Source organism: Lynx rufus, unplaced genomic scaffold, assembly GCF_022079265.1.
Source record: "Lynx rufus isolate CCGP_SWC_20201006 ecotype Redwood Valley unplaced genomic scaffold, mLynRuf1.p SCAF_9, whole genome shotgun sequence".
Classification (NCBI taxonomy): Eukaryota; Metazoa; Chordata; class Mammalia; order Carnivora; family Felidae; genus Lynx; species Lynx rufus.
In genome coordinates this window covers 91,557,125-91,574,065 of record NW_025814897.1, presented here as the reverse complement: position 1 = coordinate 91,574,065, position 16,941 = coordinate 91,557,125, and the positions used below count along the sequence as shown (strand labels likewise).

At 35.4% G+C, this 16,941-nt stretch overlaps 1 pseudogene; it reads right to left on the bottom strand.

Moving 5' to 3' along the window:
* Positions 1-1,695, bottom strand: part of LOC124506014 (elongation factor 1-alpha 1-like) — a 119,469-nt pseudogene extending 117,774 nt beyond the window's left edge.
* Positions 1,696-16,941: the final 15,246 nt, after the last annotated feature.

Sequence of the window (16,941 nt, the reverse complement as noted above, 5' to 3'; positions counted from 1 at the left end):
AAAATAAATAAACGTTGAAAAAAAATTTAAAAAAATAATAATAAATGAATAATCTTAAAAAAATAAAGAAATTTGGGGCACCTGGGTGGCTCAGTTGGTTGAGCAACCGACTTTGGCTCAGGTCATGATCTCATCGTTTGTGAGTTCCAGCCCCGCATCGGGCTCTGTGCTGACAACTCAGAGCCTGGAGCCTACTTTTGATTCTGTCTCCCTCTCTCTCTTCCCCTCCCCCGCTTGCACTCTGTCTCTCTGTCTCTCTCAAAAAAATAAACATTAAAAAATATTTAAAAAAATAAAAATTATAAATAAATTAAAAAAAATAATACAGGATATTGGTGGCATTGCCATTTCCAAAATTTGTTTTCAAGGTTAGCCACGTGTCAGTAGGAAAGGTCATGGGGCAGCATCATGGCGAAGATTTTTATAGGTCAAGGCTGGAAAGGTCTCGCATCAATTCCATCCACACTGCTTTAACATGCAATCACATCACAAGTCCTGCCTGCAAGAAAGCCTGAGAAGTGTAGTTCCTTTAAGGTCAGTCATGTTCAAGCAATAACTTAATGCCAAGGAAAATAAAGGATGCATTTTAAGAGGAAATTTAGCCTATTTCTCAGAGTGGTTGTGAGGATTAATACCTGTCAAATGGTCAAAATAAGGACTAGTAGATGGAAACCTCCCAATATATTTAAGCTACCTCAACACCCATTCTGTTTATCCCCACTCCTACTCTACTCTATGGTCTTATCTCCTTCTTTACTTTTCAGTTAGAAGACTTTAAGCTGTAAGACAACTCAAATCCAATGGTTCCAATAAGAAAGTATTATAATGTAATTTAAGTAAAGCCCTGAACTGTGGCAATTCTAAGGTTATTGAGTACTACATCTCAGTAACATCAATACATGTTCAGTTTCTTGTGGTTTTTATTTTCACAATTCACCATATATTAAAATTTTGTCCCTGTGGCTTGCTCCCATCACAAATGAAAAATGGTCTGAGCATCCCAAGAGACATTAGAAAATTAGAGGCAAGAATACTCCTTTCTGTATCTTTCATCTTTTTTTCTACATGTTTTTTTCCTTCACATTTGCCCAGTTGTAAGCCTTATTTCTGTTGGAATCATGCTGTCTGCTTTGTCTGGACCATCCCAATCCAGATGGGGTACTCTGGGTGACTTGCCTTGTGGCCTCACATCACAGAACAGCCTGCAAGCTGTGCAGTGGGGGGAGCAACTCTCCCTTGGCATAGTTTGGTAGAAAATGAAATGTGGGGAACACCTGGGTGTCTCTGTCAGTTAAGCGTCCGACTTTGGCTCAGGTCATGATCTCAGTTTGTGGGTTCATGTCCTAACTAGGGCTCTGTGCTGACAGCCTGGATTCTGTGTCTCCCTCTCTATCCCGCCCCTGTTAGCACTCTGTCACTTTCTCTCTCTAAAAAATAAATATATATATTTTTTAAAGTGACCTGGCCTGAGAGCTTCCCTGACACACAGAAGACCAACCAATCTCAAGGTGGAAGTGAGGCTTTTCAGACTCTAGGACAAGCATGTTTTTTGATGGGTCCTTTCTGGATAGGCTGCTTACCCTCTGTGCACTTGCTGGACACTTGTGGGTCTGAAGTAGAGCCCTGGGTGGGCAGCTGCCAAGAACCATTAGTAGTAGCAGGAATCCAGAGCAACCGGGAACCTGCAAGGACCATGGCCAGGGAATGGAGGCGGCTCCTGGCTTAGGGACAGGCTTGGCTGCCACTCTGCTTTAGGAGGGGAGTGGGTGTGTTATGGGGAACAACCCAGTCTACCCTAGCCTAAGCACTCAGGGAACCAGAATATCTTCGTAAACTAGAAATCTTCAGAAAATTTGTCTTAATCCCATTTGGCAGAACTAGGTCACGTTTCCACTACTAAATTAACCATTGGCAGAAGACTTAACCAATCAGAATTTAACCCTTAAGTTAGGAATAGCGCCATCTTTTCTTCAGTTAAGGGATGGGGAGATGGAAACACTCAACAAAAAGTTGATTATCTCAGGAGAAAAAAGGAATAAAGCTCTTTAGCACCCAACTAACAGTGTCTGCTACAATTTACCACTTATTGCCTAGATTGCTATAGAGTTCTATTACCGGGTTTTTTTGTTTTGCTTTGTTTTGTTTTTGTTTTTTTGTTTTAATCTATAGTTTCTACTTTGATAACATTGCATATGATATTGCCAGATGCATTTTCTAAATGGACAGCTCTTATTTATTCCATCTCAAAAAGTTTCAATACATTTTAAATCATTTAGGTCTAGGAGCACCTGCTGATTTTCTACAAGTGTTTCACTATGTAGCATATTTAAGTGTGTATTCACTGAACTCTCTGCATCCATCCTCTTCCCCCAGAGAGCTAAATGGCTCCATCACCTCATTTAGGTCTTTACTAAAATGCCATATACTTTAGTAAGCCCTTCTCTATCATGATGTAAAATTCCAACTACCTCCAACCTTCCATATTACCCTTTCATATTTTATGTGTCTCTAATAAATTAACATTATCCAACATAATTTATATGGAGCACTTATAATTATTTACCACTAGAGCTAAGCTCCAAGAAGTTAGAGATTTTTTTTTTTAATTTTTTTTTCCAACGTTTTTATTTATTTTTGGGACAGAGAGAGAGCATGAACGGGGGAGGGGCAGAGAGAGAGGGAGACACAGAATCGGAAACAGGCTCCAGGCTCCGAGCCATCAGCCCAGAGCCTGACGCGGGGCTCGAACTCACGGACCGTGAGATCGTGACCTGGCTGAAGTCGGACGCTTAACCGACTGCGCCACCCAGGCGCCCCAAAGTTAGAGATTTTTAAATGTTTTATTCACTGTTCTATCTCCAGGGTTTAGAACAGTATCTACTTCATGTTAGTTGCTCAGTGAACTTGTTGAATAAATGGCTAAAAATTAACCAGATTATAAGTTGCAAAAAGTGAGAAGGTCCTAAAGACGTAAAAAAATGCAAATGAAATCATCAATTACATATTGCTTTTAAACCTATTCTTTACATTTTAAAATTTTGTTCTTGTCCTTCACAACTGAATGCCCACAAAGCCAACATAAATACAAGGTTAGACTTATCCAGAATTTCCAGCTATATCCATTTTTGTTTTGATTGTGCAAAATTTACAAAGATTGCCTTAATCTTTTTTTGTATTAATTTTATATAAAACCTTAAAAAGCAACAAATATTAAGATAACTGTATAGGTAAATGCTATTAAAGAAAGAAGACAATAACACTTAAGTTTTGCCTACTGTAGGGGTGCCTGGGTGGCTCAGTTGGTTACGTATCTGACTTCAGCTCAGGTCATGATCTTGCGGTCCATGGGTTCAAGCCCCATGTCAGTCTCTGTGCTGACAGCTCAAAGCCTGGAGCCTGCTTCAGATTCTGTGTCTCCCTTTCTCTCTCTGCCCCTCCCTCACTCATGCTCTGTCTTTCTCTGATTCTCAAATATGAATAAATGTTAAAAAAATAAAAAAAAAGATTTGCCTCCTGCTCTAGAAGGCAGGATTTTCATCCAAATAAATTGGAAGTGTTCATCAGCAGGTGTATGTTTTTAAATTCAGTGTTTGAAAGGTGGTTTGGGAGAAACAGTTATAATGCTAAGAATGTAAAAATGCTGAAAATGCAAAGACTCAAAATAACCACAGTTTTCAACCTACACTCTATAAATTTCTTGCAAATGGAAACCTTCAGATCACATATATATGGTGTATATATACACTATATATGCACCATATATCCACCATATATATATATATATACACCACATATATATATATGTATATATATACACCATATATATACATATATATATATATATATACACTGTATATATGTATATATATATATATATATACACTAATATATATATATATCATACACGCACACACACACACACACACACACACACACACACCCTATGGATTACCAATTCTATGACTGCCCTGAAACCGCGCCTCATATCTTCACTTCAAAGTGCAGTAGATTGGCCTATCATTCTCAAACAGATGTTCCTTCCTTTGCTTTCAAGGGTGTTGTATATCCCTTCCTATTATCTTGTGATGTTCTCTGACCAAAGGGATAAGAATGGGCTTATACATTATACTTGACTAGTCATTTTAAGAATGAGTCAAAAGTTTCTATCAGGTCTCTTGTTCTTCTTCTACTATACAAATGGTACCTTCCACAGATGGGCTCCTCATCAGTCTGAATCCTGAGATAAGACATTTGCAGTGGCATCACATACCAGCTGTGGTAGACACCAACATGTATGGTAAGCAAGACATAAATGTTTCTTGTAAGTTAGTAAAATTTTGGAGGTCATTTGTTACTTTGGAAAATAGATCCCACTGTGACCCACAGTGATTTCCCACTTTCTCGTGCCCATGTTCCTATGTAATCCTCTGCCCTTGGTGCAGGCTGGTCCTAGCGACTGGCTTCTAATGAATGAATATGGCAAAAGAGATGAGATGCCATCTTTGTTAGGCTATATATCATGTTATATAATGTGCCTTAGTAGACAAGGACAAGAGATTTAATATAAGCAACCATGATGGAGAACTTCCATGGCAAGGGACTGCAGATGGCCTCTAGAAATTTCAGGAAAACTAAGCTCTAGGAGCAGCCTCCACCCAGTAGCCAGCAAAAACATGAACTCTCAAGCATCTGATCTAAGGGAATGGATTCCTCCAATAGCCTAAATGAACTTAGAACTGGATCCTTTCCCCATTGAGCCTCCAGATAAGAATGTAACCAGCCAACATCTTATTTGTATGTATGTGCTGGTCTTGCCCAAATTCTTGACCCAGAGAAATGATGTGATTTTAAAAAGTGTGTTAAGTCACTATGTTGCTATAAGGCAACAGAAAACTAAAACAGTTATCATAGATAATGCCTGTAAGTATCATATACTTAATCTCAAATTCTACCTTTTTCAACAACCAGAAATGATCCCTCCCACTCTACTTCCCTAGCATTCGGTGCCATGATATGGCACTTAGCACTTTTTCTCTAGGTATCTGTTAATCTTACACACTATTTCCATCTTTTGCATTTCTGCTACCTGGGAAAGTGCTTTTTGTTTTTATTTGCCCAGTTCTAACACATTACTTTTAAATGAAATGTACTAAAATTAAATAATTAAATTTAATATATAAATATTTTGACAATCATGATTTTTGGCATAGTCATTAATATTAATAAATGCATTTTAAAGAAAAAATAAATATTTAAAAAGATAGTCTATAATCCCATTTCATTATTTTAGACTGATCCTCTTTTAGGCTGTATTTGTAGAGTTTTCTGGTAAGCAAAATGAAACTACTTACTTTAGGTTCTTATTGCAATTGAGCAAATGATTAATTGTGTGGCTTCCTTAAGGTGATTATGTATTGATCTGTGATTCTCTTCCACTTGGTTATAATTTCTCATTACACTTCTATGTCCCTACGACTGCACTTTTTTCCACATTGTACAGACCACTATTATTGAATATATACCACATCACTATGGAATAGTAGGAATAGTGTAAAAAATACATCAGGGGATATCTGTAGGCAATGGCATAAATAATTGCTTACCAGAATTGCTATATCATACAATGAACTTGAGGGGATATATTTGCCAAAGCACCTATGTCCTTACAGATATGTTAATGGGCTTTAGGCTTGCACCCATTCAGAGAAAAATGGTTTTAAGAAGAGATTAGAAGCATGGCATCTTTGTGAAGTCCAGGGAACATGATAGGTCTGATACACTCCATATATATAAACATGTATTTGCTTATCATTAATCTCTTTTCACTACAACGTAAGTTCCATGAGGGGAGGAGATTTGATCTCCCATTTATTCACTGATATATATCACAAGAACACATCCCCTCATACTTAATACCTAATAAATGTTGGAAGAATCAATCATTTTATATTACCTTGGCAATGAAAAAATAAATTTATATTAAAGTGAATTATAAAAGACGGGTCTTCTAGAAAAGATACTATAATTCTGGGTCTCTTTTCCTTCATTCATTTTATATGCATGACTTTTTTTACCCACAGATAGCATCAATTGCTATAATCTGTATGAATGTGGATAATATCTAAGTTAGTACACACAATTAAACATTTATTTATTTATTTATTTTGCATAAGCTGGTTAGGCATGTCTCTAGGATTTTAGAGTGTTACTCTCTTCTCTGAGTATTTCCTTTTGTCATGACAACTGAGGAAGCAGAGAACTGAATGGGCTCCTGTCTAAGGAAAATACAAATGATGACTCCCTTTCTTTTCATATGTCTGTTCATGGCATATCAAAGGGAAGATCTTCCTCCATGAGGGAAGTCAAAGAAGAGAAGTTTTGCTCATATCCATGGCATCCCTGCCATCATCATCAACATGGAAGGATCTTATCAGGAAAAACAGCTTTGCCTTTCCTATTAGTGAGAGTCTTTAAAGATGTGAGGGATTACAGGTGGGAGAGGTATGCTTGTTCTTATGGTCTCTTATTATATCGGTCTCTTAGATCAAAGATTTTGGTGTAAGAACAAGCAGTTCACTATCCTTGAGTGTATTTAACATGCTTTTAAGGAGCCACCAGGGTTAAAGGAGCTAAACGTCAGGAGTTTGTGATTTATAATCAATAAAATGTCACTGCAGTTCCCAGCATGCTCAATAATGATAAACAGGGAGTATTTTTCCATAGTTTTGCAAAATGCAAGGCCGACAGTTGTTGGGTATGTAAATTATACTCAGAAAATGTTATTTTCCTTTTAGAAATAAATGGCTACTTGAGTAATGAGCCCAAAAGAATGAGTGATGACCATTAGTTTTTGCTTTCCCCATCTTGTAAGCTCTTCTTGAGGAAAAACATACTATCACTATTGAAGTAATTATAATTGATGTCTGAGTTACAACAAAAGATAATCCATTTTCTTCTGACAAAACCAGAGCTGACAGGAAAAATGAAAGTACATAGGAATGATTGAAAAATGGTATGAAGAATAAAAATGCTAAATACGGATTTAAGATTTATCATTGGCTATAAAGGAAGTCACCATATAAAGTATTTGTCTGTTGATAGGACCTCTCTCTTTTTTTATTCCAGCAGAGATAAGTACTAAACATAGAAAATTATTTTTAAGATAGGTACTCTAAGAAATTCTAGCTGAGGCTATACCATTTCAATATTTACTAATGCTAAATTAACGAGGGCCACAAAAAGCTTGTAAAGATCATGTGAAAAGGTGATTACATTTGTAGTTGAACTCTGACCTCACTATGTAAGTGAAAGCTTAACAAGGAAATGGCATGAGGATGACAAACTAACTTGAGCTATGGTGTTGGTATCTAATCGATGTTGGTACATAATACCCACTATTATCTAGTATCATGTACTTTGGGTCGCATACTTAATGGATCACTGTACAGGCGTCCTTGGAGCCACAGTGCTCGATTATACCCCTGAGGGTGGAAGTAGATGTTTCCTTCAAAGAATGTCAGTAAACAGTATTAGTAACTGTAAATTAGTAACAGTAAACAGCATTAGACATGTCGTAGATTGCAGTAAGAGAATAAAATACTTCCTCTTTGCCTGGGTGTAGACTTCTTTTTGACTTGATGCACTAAGAAGAAAAGGGACCAAAAATCTCTAGTGTGCTTGAATGTATGCATGCGCTTGTGTGTAAGTGACTGGGGACAGAGGGGGTGATTTGTCCCTGGCTGTGGAGGTATTCTGAAATTATTTTCTCCACAGCCTTTCCTATATTCTTCAATGCTCTACAGAAAGAAGGCTTATCACAATAACTGAGGCAGCTGAGGTTGAACTCTGATCCCCTGCTGGGACAAGAATGAAATGGGGATGAGTGGGGAAGTTGGTGTACTCTACTGAATGAAGAAGATCATCAAAGGTTCAAGGTATGCTAAATAATTCACTGTAGAGCAACTACTGCTAAGAGCTATGTCTACTTAGAGTGCAAATTGCTTGAATTTCCTACAAATGCCCTCAACTAACCATATCGAGAACGTAAGCTATGTTGTGGTATATTAGCATATATGAAGCATAATATGTTATACTAATATTGGAAAACTCACAAACTGTGAGATCATGACCTGAGCTGAAATCAAGAGTCAGTCACTCAACCAACTGAGCCACCCAGCCACTCCAGAAACCATTTATTTTTAACCTAGGTTCTCTGGACTGCTTAGAGTCTAAAAGGTTTCAACAGCAATTCAGAAGCTATTTTCAATATTTCCAGAAACCTAATGGAAATCATAAATTACCACAGTCATAAAGCCTAACCAAATAAATATAATCATAAGCGTCTTAGATAGATGTTATCCCTTCTTACCCAGAGTTCTGAATGTATCCACAATTCATTTAAAAAAATAAATAAAAATTAAAAAAAGACAAAATCAGTGTAATCCTAATCTATGTAATATGGCAGACATATCTTTCAAATCATAAGTACAGTACTGTAAAGGAAATTTGGGGTTGAAAAATTTTGGCGGTCATTAATCTAGTTGAACCATATCTTCATCTACCTCGTTCCCCACCACGTAGCAGATGAGAAATTTGAGGCTAGGAATAGTTAGTTGATTTATCCAGTGTAATAGCTTTCATTAATATTAGAGGTGAGATGGGATATGGGGTCTCCTGATCCCACTAATTTCACTATTTATTGTACAATACCAGATGAGATACATGTACAAATCTGAGTTTTAAAAAAATCTAGGTTTCCAAAATATTTCAAATTTTTACATTGTTATATGATTATATCTGTTCTCTCCTCATTAAAAATTTAGTTCTATTATACATGCATTCTCTATTTTAAAGTAAAATATATTAAAGAAAAAAACCACATGCATTACTGCTAATATAGCCGCTAAGACAGATAAATGAGAAACTAGTGAGAAAGAAATAAGTAAATATGATAATTGAGGTAAACTATTATCATCAACTAAATATGCATGAATATGCATATATACACATAGGCATACATTTACATATATAAATACACACATACATATATACACATTAACATATATATGGCTATATATTTGGCTTGTTCAGATATCTAGTTTTCATTGCCACATGACATATTGTTTGATGCTGGATTTATGATAGTACTACCTGCAGGTTATACTCTTCCTTAGAGATATTTTTATCTCCCCTAACATTTCCCTCCCCTAACCCATTCACAGATCCCTTATTTCTCAATTTTCATTGTTTTGCATATCTTTATTATGAAATTTTAAACTTGCCTGTACATATAAAAGTATGAGTAATTAGTTATCCTATTCTTAAAGAATGAGAAAGACATTTTGTATATAATTTCCCACAATAAAGTTGACTTCAAAAAGCAAAAAGTATACAATTCAACATCAGGATCCAGTAAGCCAAAACAAAGAGAATGGATTGTCCTACATGACTAGAATGTCCAGGAACATAGCTTGACTTAAGGCCTAACTATATCCAGGTCCTCCAATGATGCTGTTGAAATTCTGTTTCTCACAATTGGCTTATCAAGGGTAGCCTTTCTATATAGAGCAGAGCAAACACCTTAAATGACCTCAGCCGAATCTGGATCTACATTTTATGTTTATCAATTTCAAAAAAGAAAAAAAAAAGTCTAATCTTACCAAAAGTTCAAGGAGATATTTTACAGGAAGATCTGTTTGTAGCCTGGTGTGAGTCACATGACAACTCATATGGAATGAAAGCCACAGTGAGCTGCTAAAAGTGACTATATTGGGGATGGAAGAAGAAGGGGAAGGGGTCAAGGGCAAATAAAGACCAAACTGCTAAGTTCTAAAGCACCCAGAACAGCAATAGGCACACTTTTGTATCTCAGTGAGTCATGTTTATGGAAATCATTTCCATATACTTAATATATTACATACCACTATTAGAGTTCTATAAAATCAGTTTTTAAATAAAAAACATTTAGCTTGGACTTTCTAAATTTTATATCATTTTTATCAAATGAATTACTTCAGCTACAAAATGTTTAAACAAGTAAAATTATATGTTAAACAAAATTAAGTTGCAATAATTGGTGTGTTTCATAAAAGCTTTGTTCTTATCAATTTATGTCAAATTTACATGTTTTCTCCATCTTAAAAATATTCACATTTTTATCTTTCAAATAAATTATTAAAATCACTTTTAGTCTCCATGTAATATACCAGTGTATATTATAATTTTAGTATCTTTTGTTAACTTTAAGAGTTAATTAATTAAGAGTTAATGTAGAGTTAATTAATAAATCAGAATTTGATATCTGGTAGTGTCTAGAAATTAAGATAGAAATTATAAAACAGTGGAACCTGAAAAATGGTGATCTATATATTATAGTATGGTCATCAGTTAACAGGTTGAAAATGGTACCCACATTTGCATACATTTGAATTGAATTATTATGCATACCTCTTTTTTAAAAATTGTAAGAGGTTGTATATAATAGTTCCAGATGACTAATAAATTATTGTATACTCTGTGTTGCTGGTGATTATCAAGCAAAAAAAGTAATCCTGTAAAGCAAAATTATCTGATTTTACAATGTAAACATATATAAGGAACCAAATTTTAGAATATCCAGTAAAAGTGGATTTCTGAAAGGAAGGGATTTTTTTTTCTTTCCTGTATAAGAAACTTAAAAAAAAATGAGTTGGAAAGAACAAAATGTGCTGAATACGTTCAACAAGGCTAGTACAATATTATAGGTTTATTCATAAAAGACAAATTTAGGTGATTCCTCTATTTCAAATAATTATAAAGGATTTACGTGTAACAACAGATTCTTTTAGATCTCCACATTACATTTCAAGAGAAGCAGAAGCTATGAAGCCTGTTATACCTGGACACAGGTAAACCCAGGGCACTGAAAAGTTGGTGCCTCTGAGGACAACCTTAGAAAAGGAACAGAACTAGTGGATGTATGCCTCCATTCCTCAACCTTTGAACAGAGCATTCTGGAAGGCATTTCGTATGTTTCCAGAGGTCTGGGGAGATTGAGCCCATACTGCCTATAGCAGTGACCTTGATAATATACCTCTGTTTTGCTTCCCCTGCTTCCCCCTCTGATGCTTTCCACTACCTTGCTTTTATTTCCTGAGATCTTCTCTCTAATTAACTACGTGTATCCAAAATCCTTATGTTAGACATAGTGTAGAAAAAGAGCAAAACAGTAAGTTGGAATTTATTCATCACAATTAAAAAAAATATTGATATGTTAGTACATAGAATATTATTTATGAAAAATAAAGATGTGTACTTTGGATACTACAGGTGTCTTACACTACTGGATTTCTTGTTTTAATTCTTAAATCTGAAAACCATGATAGTTTGCTTTTTAAAATATTTTGTACTTTGTTACTTTCAAATAATTACAGTGTATTTTTACTTTTTATTATTTTGTTTTTATTGAGTTATAATTGACATGATATTATCTTAATTTGGGGTATATAAAGATAGTTTTGATATTTTTATACATTATGAAGTTATCACCTCAGTAGGTTGAGTTACCCTCTATACATATAATATAATATTATGACAGTATTATTGGCTATATACCCTATGCTGTATATTATATCCCCATGATCTATTTATTTTATAAATTGGAATTCTGTACCTCTTAAATCCTCTTCACCTATTTTGCCTGGCACCCCTAGTCCCTAGCACCCCTAGTCATCCCCTCCCCTTTGGCAACTACCAGTTTATTCTCTGTATCTATGAGTCTGTTTATGTTTTGTTTTGTTTGTTCTTTTTTTTTTTTTAACTCCATATTTAAAAAATCATATGGTATTTGTCTATGTCTGACTTTCTTCATTTAGCATAACACCCTCTCGGTTCATGCACATCACAAATGGCAAGACTTCATTTTCTTTTTTAATGTTTGTTTGTTTCCTTGTTTGTTTGTTTATTCATTTAGGGAAAGAGTATGTGCACCAGCAGGGGAAGGGCAGAGAAAGAGAAGGAGATGGAGAATCTCATGCAGGCTCCATATAAGATCATGACCTGACCCCATATCCAGAGTCAGGCACTTAACCAACTGAGCCACCAAGGTGCCCCTTTACTTAATTTTTTAAATGGCTGAGTAATATCTCATTGTGTGCGTACACACATGTGTGCATCTGATGGACACTTATGTTGCTTCCATATCTTGATTATCAATTAATCACTGCAATTAATATAGGTTTAACATAGACCTTTTTGAATTTGTGTTTTCATTTTCTTTGGATTAGTACTCAGAAGAGGAACTGCTGGATCAAATGGTAGTTCTATCTATAATTTTCTGAGGCACCTCCATATTGCTTTCCATAGTGGCTACACCAAACTTACATTCCTACCACTAGTGTATGAGGGTTCCCTTTTCTCCACATCCTCACCAACACTTGTTACTTCTGGTCTTTTTGATAAGTCATTCTGACAGGTATTTTCATTTCCCTGAGGACTGGCGATGTACAGGATCTTTGCATGTACCTGTTGGCCACTGAAACCATATTTTAATAAACACTTCTGATTTAAATAAGCTAGAACCCTAGAAATGTGTTACTTATGTTTATTTTAAATAATGCATATAACCATTCTTATCCTTAGTCACTTTTATCTGATGTCCAGATCTTGCATATGCTGATACATTTTTGATACGAGTTATTTAATATTTGAGATCTAGAAACATAACCATAAAACTGTTAAATAATCTTTTATACTTAAAAGGCTTTGTGAGAAGGCCACCAGGTCATGTTAAATATTTGCTCCTTCATCATAAAAACAGTGATGCTTGACATAATTGAGTATCAGGCACTTTCCAGATTAATAAGCAGCCTAACATTACTATGAAAGCTACCCTGTTCACCACATAATGTGAAATGCTGTCTTGTCATTAAAAAAGCTCAATCTTCCTTGGTTAATAATATATACAAAATGTTGTTAGTAAGAATAGGTGTATATTTTGGATAGGGGCAATCATGTCTCTGTACAAAGTCCTAAACACAGGACTTTTGTGCAATATTTGTCAATTTATTCCACATAGAAGTACAGGAAATATATATATATATATATATATATATATATATATATATATATACATACACATATATACATACACATATGTATATATGTGTATATATATACACATATGTGTATGTATATATGTGTATATATATATGTATATATATGTATACATAGGAATATATATAGGCAGAAAGTAATGTAGCTTCAAATATAAAGCTTTTGCAGTTGTATAAGTAACACTGGTCTAAAAATCCCATGAGATTGGTAATTCTATATAATAACAACTCAAAACAAATGTATTTGGTCAAATCCATGCTTAAGAAGCAGACTCCTGGCCACAGGAAAAGGCCATGGAAACGAAATTAACACTTGATCCTGATGCTATCAATGATAAAGTTTGGTCTGTAGATTAGGAAATCTCAGATTACAGGCAGTGATGAATATCCCCTCATGGCATCCTAGAACACTGATGAACAGGAACATCTCAAAGAAAGATTACATGCCTACATTCTAGGTACTGTAATGAAGACTGTTAGAAGTGAATTGGATGGTTCTTGGTTCCTGATCACTGTTTCACAGGAAGGAAAATCTACTTTACCCTAGAGATATACCAAAACTACAAGGTCTACTACTGTCCCAGTTCAGACTCTCCAAATAAATGAACCTTGAAAAATTTCTTCAAGTCTGACTCTCTAGCAAAGTTCAAAAAGAATCTGTCACCTTATTAACAGGTTTTCCTTTAATAAATCAGACTTCTGATTATCACCATTCTAGAAATAGATCATCTATTAGTATGACAAGATCTCCACTAAGCAAAAGAGTATCCTTCCTCCTTGAACACAGACTGTGATCTTTAAATAGCATTTTCCATTAAAAGTTGAAGGGCTCCTTGAAGAAATAGCTCATTTTGGGAGCTGTGGGATAGGATATATACAAGAGGGGCCTGGAATACCTCGTCACACCAGATTAGAACTCTTTCAAAGATAACAAAGGTCAAAGCAGGATGTTTCAGGCAAACTTGAAGAAGCTACCACAGGGGAGACAATTTTCCACAAATGTGACAAATCGAACATAAATAAATATAATTGCAACAGATTAATAAGGCAGTTCATGTTAATGCAGATACAGCACAATTTAAATCATGAAATCAGTGAAGTCTGATCTCAATTTACTTAGTCAATTTCCATTTATTACTGAATTGCATATTGCTTAGCATTATTGAAACCAAGCTCAGTCTTCCTCTGCAAATGTCTTCAAAGTAGTAGTAGGATCTCACATCTTATATTTTTTTAATTTTCTTTAACATTTACTCATTTTGAGACAGAGAGAGAGAGAGAGAGAGAGAGGCAGAGAAAGAGGGAGATACAGAATCTGAAGCAGGCTCAGGCTCTGAGCTGTCAGCACAGAGCCTGACGTCAGGCTCAAACTCACAGACTGTGAAATCATGACCTGAGCCGAAGTCAGTCACCCAACCGACTGAGCCACCCAGGTGCCCCTACATTTTTTTTAAATGTGTGGGTTTTTTTTTCCATTTGTTTGTTTGTTTTGAGAGAGAGAGAGAGCGAGCGAGCACAGGGGAGCAGCAGAGAGAGAGAAAGAATCTTAAGCATGCTGGGCATGGAGCCAGACTCAAGGCTTGATCTCATGACGCTGAGATTATGATCAGAGCCAAAATCAGAAGTTGGGCACTTAACCAATAGAACTATCAAGGTGCTCCTAATTTTTTTTTTTTTTATGAGTAGCCACTGTGCCAAATATATCTTGTCTCTAAGCTGAGTATATTCTTTTACCATCCTGCATTCGGGTGGTCATGGCCTCTCAGATCAGTACTCTTATATGAAGAAAAGGCAATGAATAGAGGAGATAGTTCAAAACTGTCATTTTTGAGTTTTCTGACTCTTAAGAAATGCCAGTGATTTTATTCTGAGGAATCAGAGATTCACGTATTAATAAAAAAAGTTCACAAGTCATTTTACCTCCCACTACCAATATATAGACAAATATTCATAACCATGACAGTAATTAACTTGAAAAAATTAATATTCCATCCTATTTTCCAAACTCTTGTGAAATGGGTATGTATTTAAGCATTCTCATGGTTACTTGTATTTTATCTATTACCTCTTCTCATATCATACCTGAGGAAAATAAAAGCTCCTCAAAAAGGAAATAAAATTATACTGAAACACTGCCAGAGAAAAAGCTTTTAAAAGTACTAAAATGTAATCACATTTGACTAAACCTTTACAAAATCTAAGAGCAAATACTTCAAAGAGAACATACATTTGAGGTAAAAATTTATCAGACCTCCTAATGTCTTTTTCCCCTACCACTTATTACTTGATTTGGATTGTCAGAAGCATCTGAATGCTGTAAATAAATTAGGTAAAATGGATGTGTCATGTCCTTCCGTTGGGTACCAGTGATTACCATCCCCAATTTAGTTTATTCCCGTTTTCTTTTTTCTTTATTATTTTTTTAAACCTCAATGTAACCATTAATCCTGCTTTTATAATACTTTCTGAATTTACTCTGGAGGAAGAAACCCTTTTCCGCACACAACGTAGGTTCTGCTGATAAAACTGATTTTGCTAGCAGGACACAGAAGCACAGTCACGAAGGACCTAGGTAACAAATGACTAGTAACAGAATTCCATACACACTCTCTGCCATAGTGATACCTTTTAAAAGACAAACTCATTCTACAAGTTAGGATAATCCTAACTAATTCTGGGAATTGTGTTTGCTGTCAGGTTTATGAATTCCAACTCTCCCATCCCCACCCTCGCCAATACCACTCCTCAAAGAGAACAGGCATCCATGGTATTTGGCAATCAAGAAATGATCGATTCATCAAAGGCCTCAAGTTTTTGCAAACCAGATGCTGAACAGAAAAATTCAGCCAATTCAACAGAAAGAAAGCTAAGAGATCCTGGTGTCATAATGTGGGTCTTAAATCAAGCTGTGCTTGAGGCCAGAAGCCTCTAGTGTCTCAGAAATAATGGTCTCTTAGTGAGATCACGTTCTTCTGTTGTTGCTGGAGCTGTGAGTTGAATTACATCTTCCTCAACATTCATATGTTGAAGTCCTAACCTCTAGTAACTCAGAAAGTGTCACACCTTTAATTAAGCTTACCATATTTTTACTCTGAGGAAGTAAAAATAAACATTAACAAATTATGCATGCCTCCATCACTACCATAGAGAAATAAATATTCATCACTTTAACAGTGATGAAACAAGCTGAAAAAAATCATAATCTCCTCTTCTCCCAATATGTTGGATTTACAGGTATGTTCTTCTGAATGGAAGCCAATTATTTTGTTTATGTAAGCCACTTAGAAAACAGAATTTCCTGTCAATTAACAACAACTAAAATGTTCTGACTGACCCATGCTATTTCTGAATGCAGTATCACTGAAATTATTTTGTTCCCCCAATTGTCCAGATTTGCTTTATTTAGGACCCTGTAAAATAAATTACAGCTTATCTCATGACCCAAACAGCAGACACTTTGTGAAAGTTGACAAAAACAGTGTTTTTCTCTTTCAGTGGTCACAGGAAAAAATCCAAAGCAATGAAGCATACATGCAACTTTGACAATATAGATCTTGGCTTAATCATACATAGTTGTTGCCCTATGCTTTCAATAACTCAATTTCCCCCAAACTTGGTAGTTTTCTTGTCTAGAATCTTTATGAAATGTTCACATTTAAGTGCCTGCACCCTTGAGACTTTCACCCCCCACCTTAAGAGGTGGAGTTTTCTCTCAACCCTCTACTTAAACCCATTGTGAAGCAAAATCACTGCTGACTCTGGTGATAAATCACCATATTACAACTATCAGGGCATTTAATTTGTACCTAAAATCAATTGGGGCTTGCTGATGCCAAAAAGTAATATATCG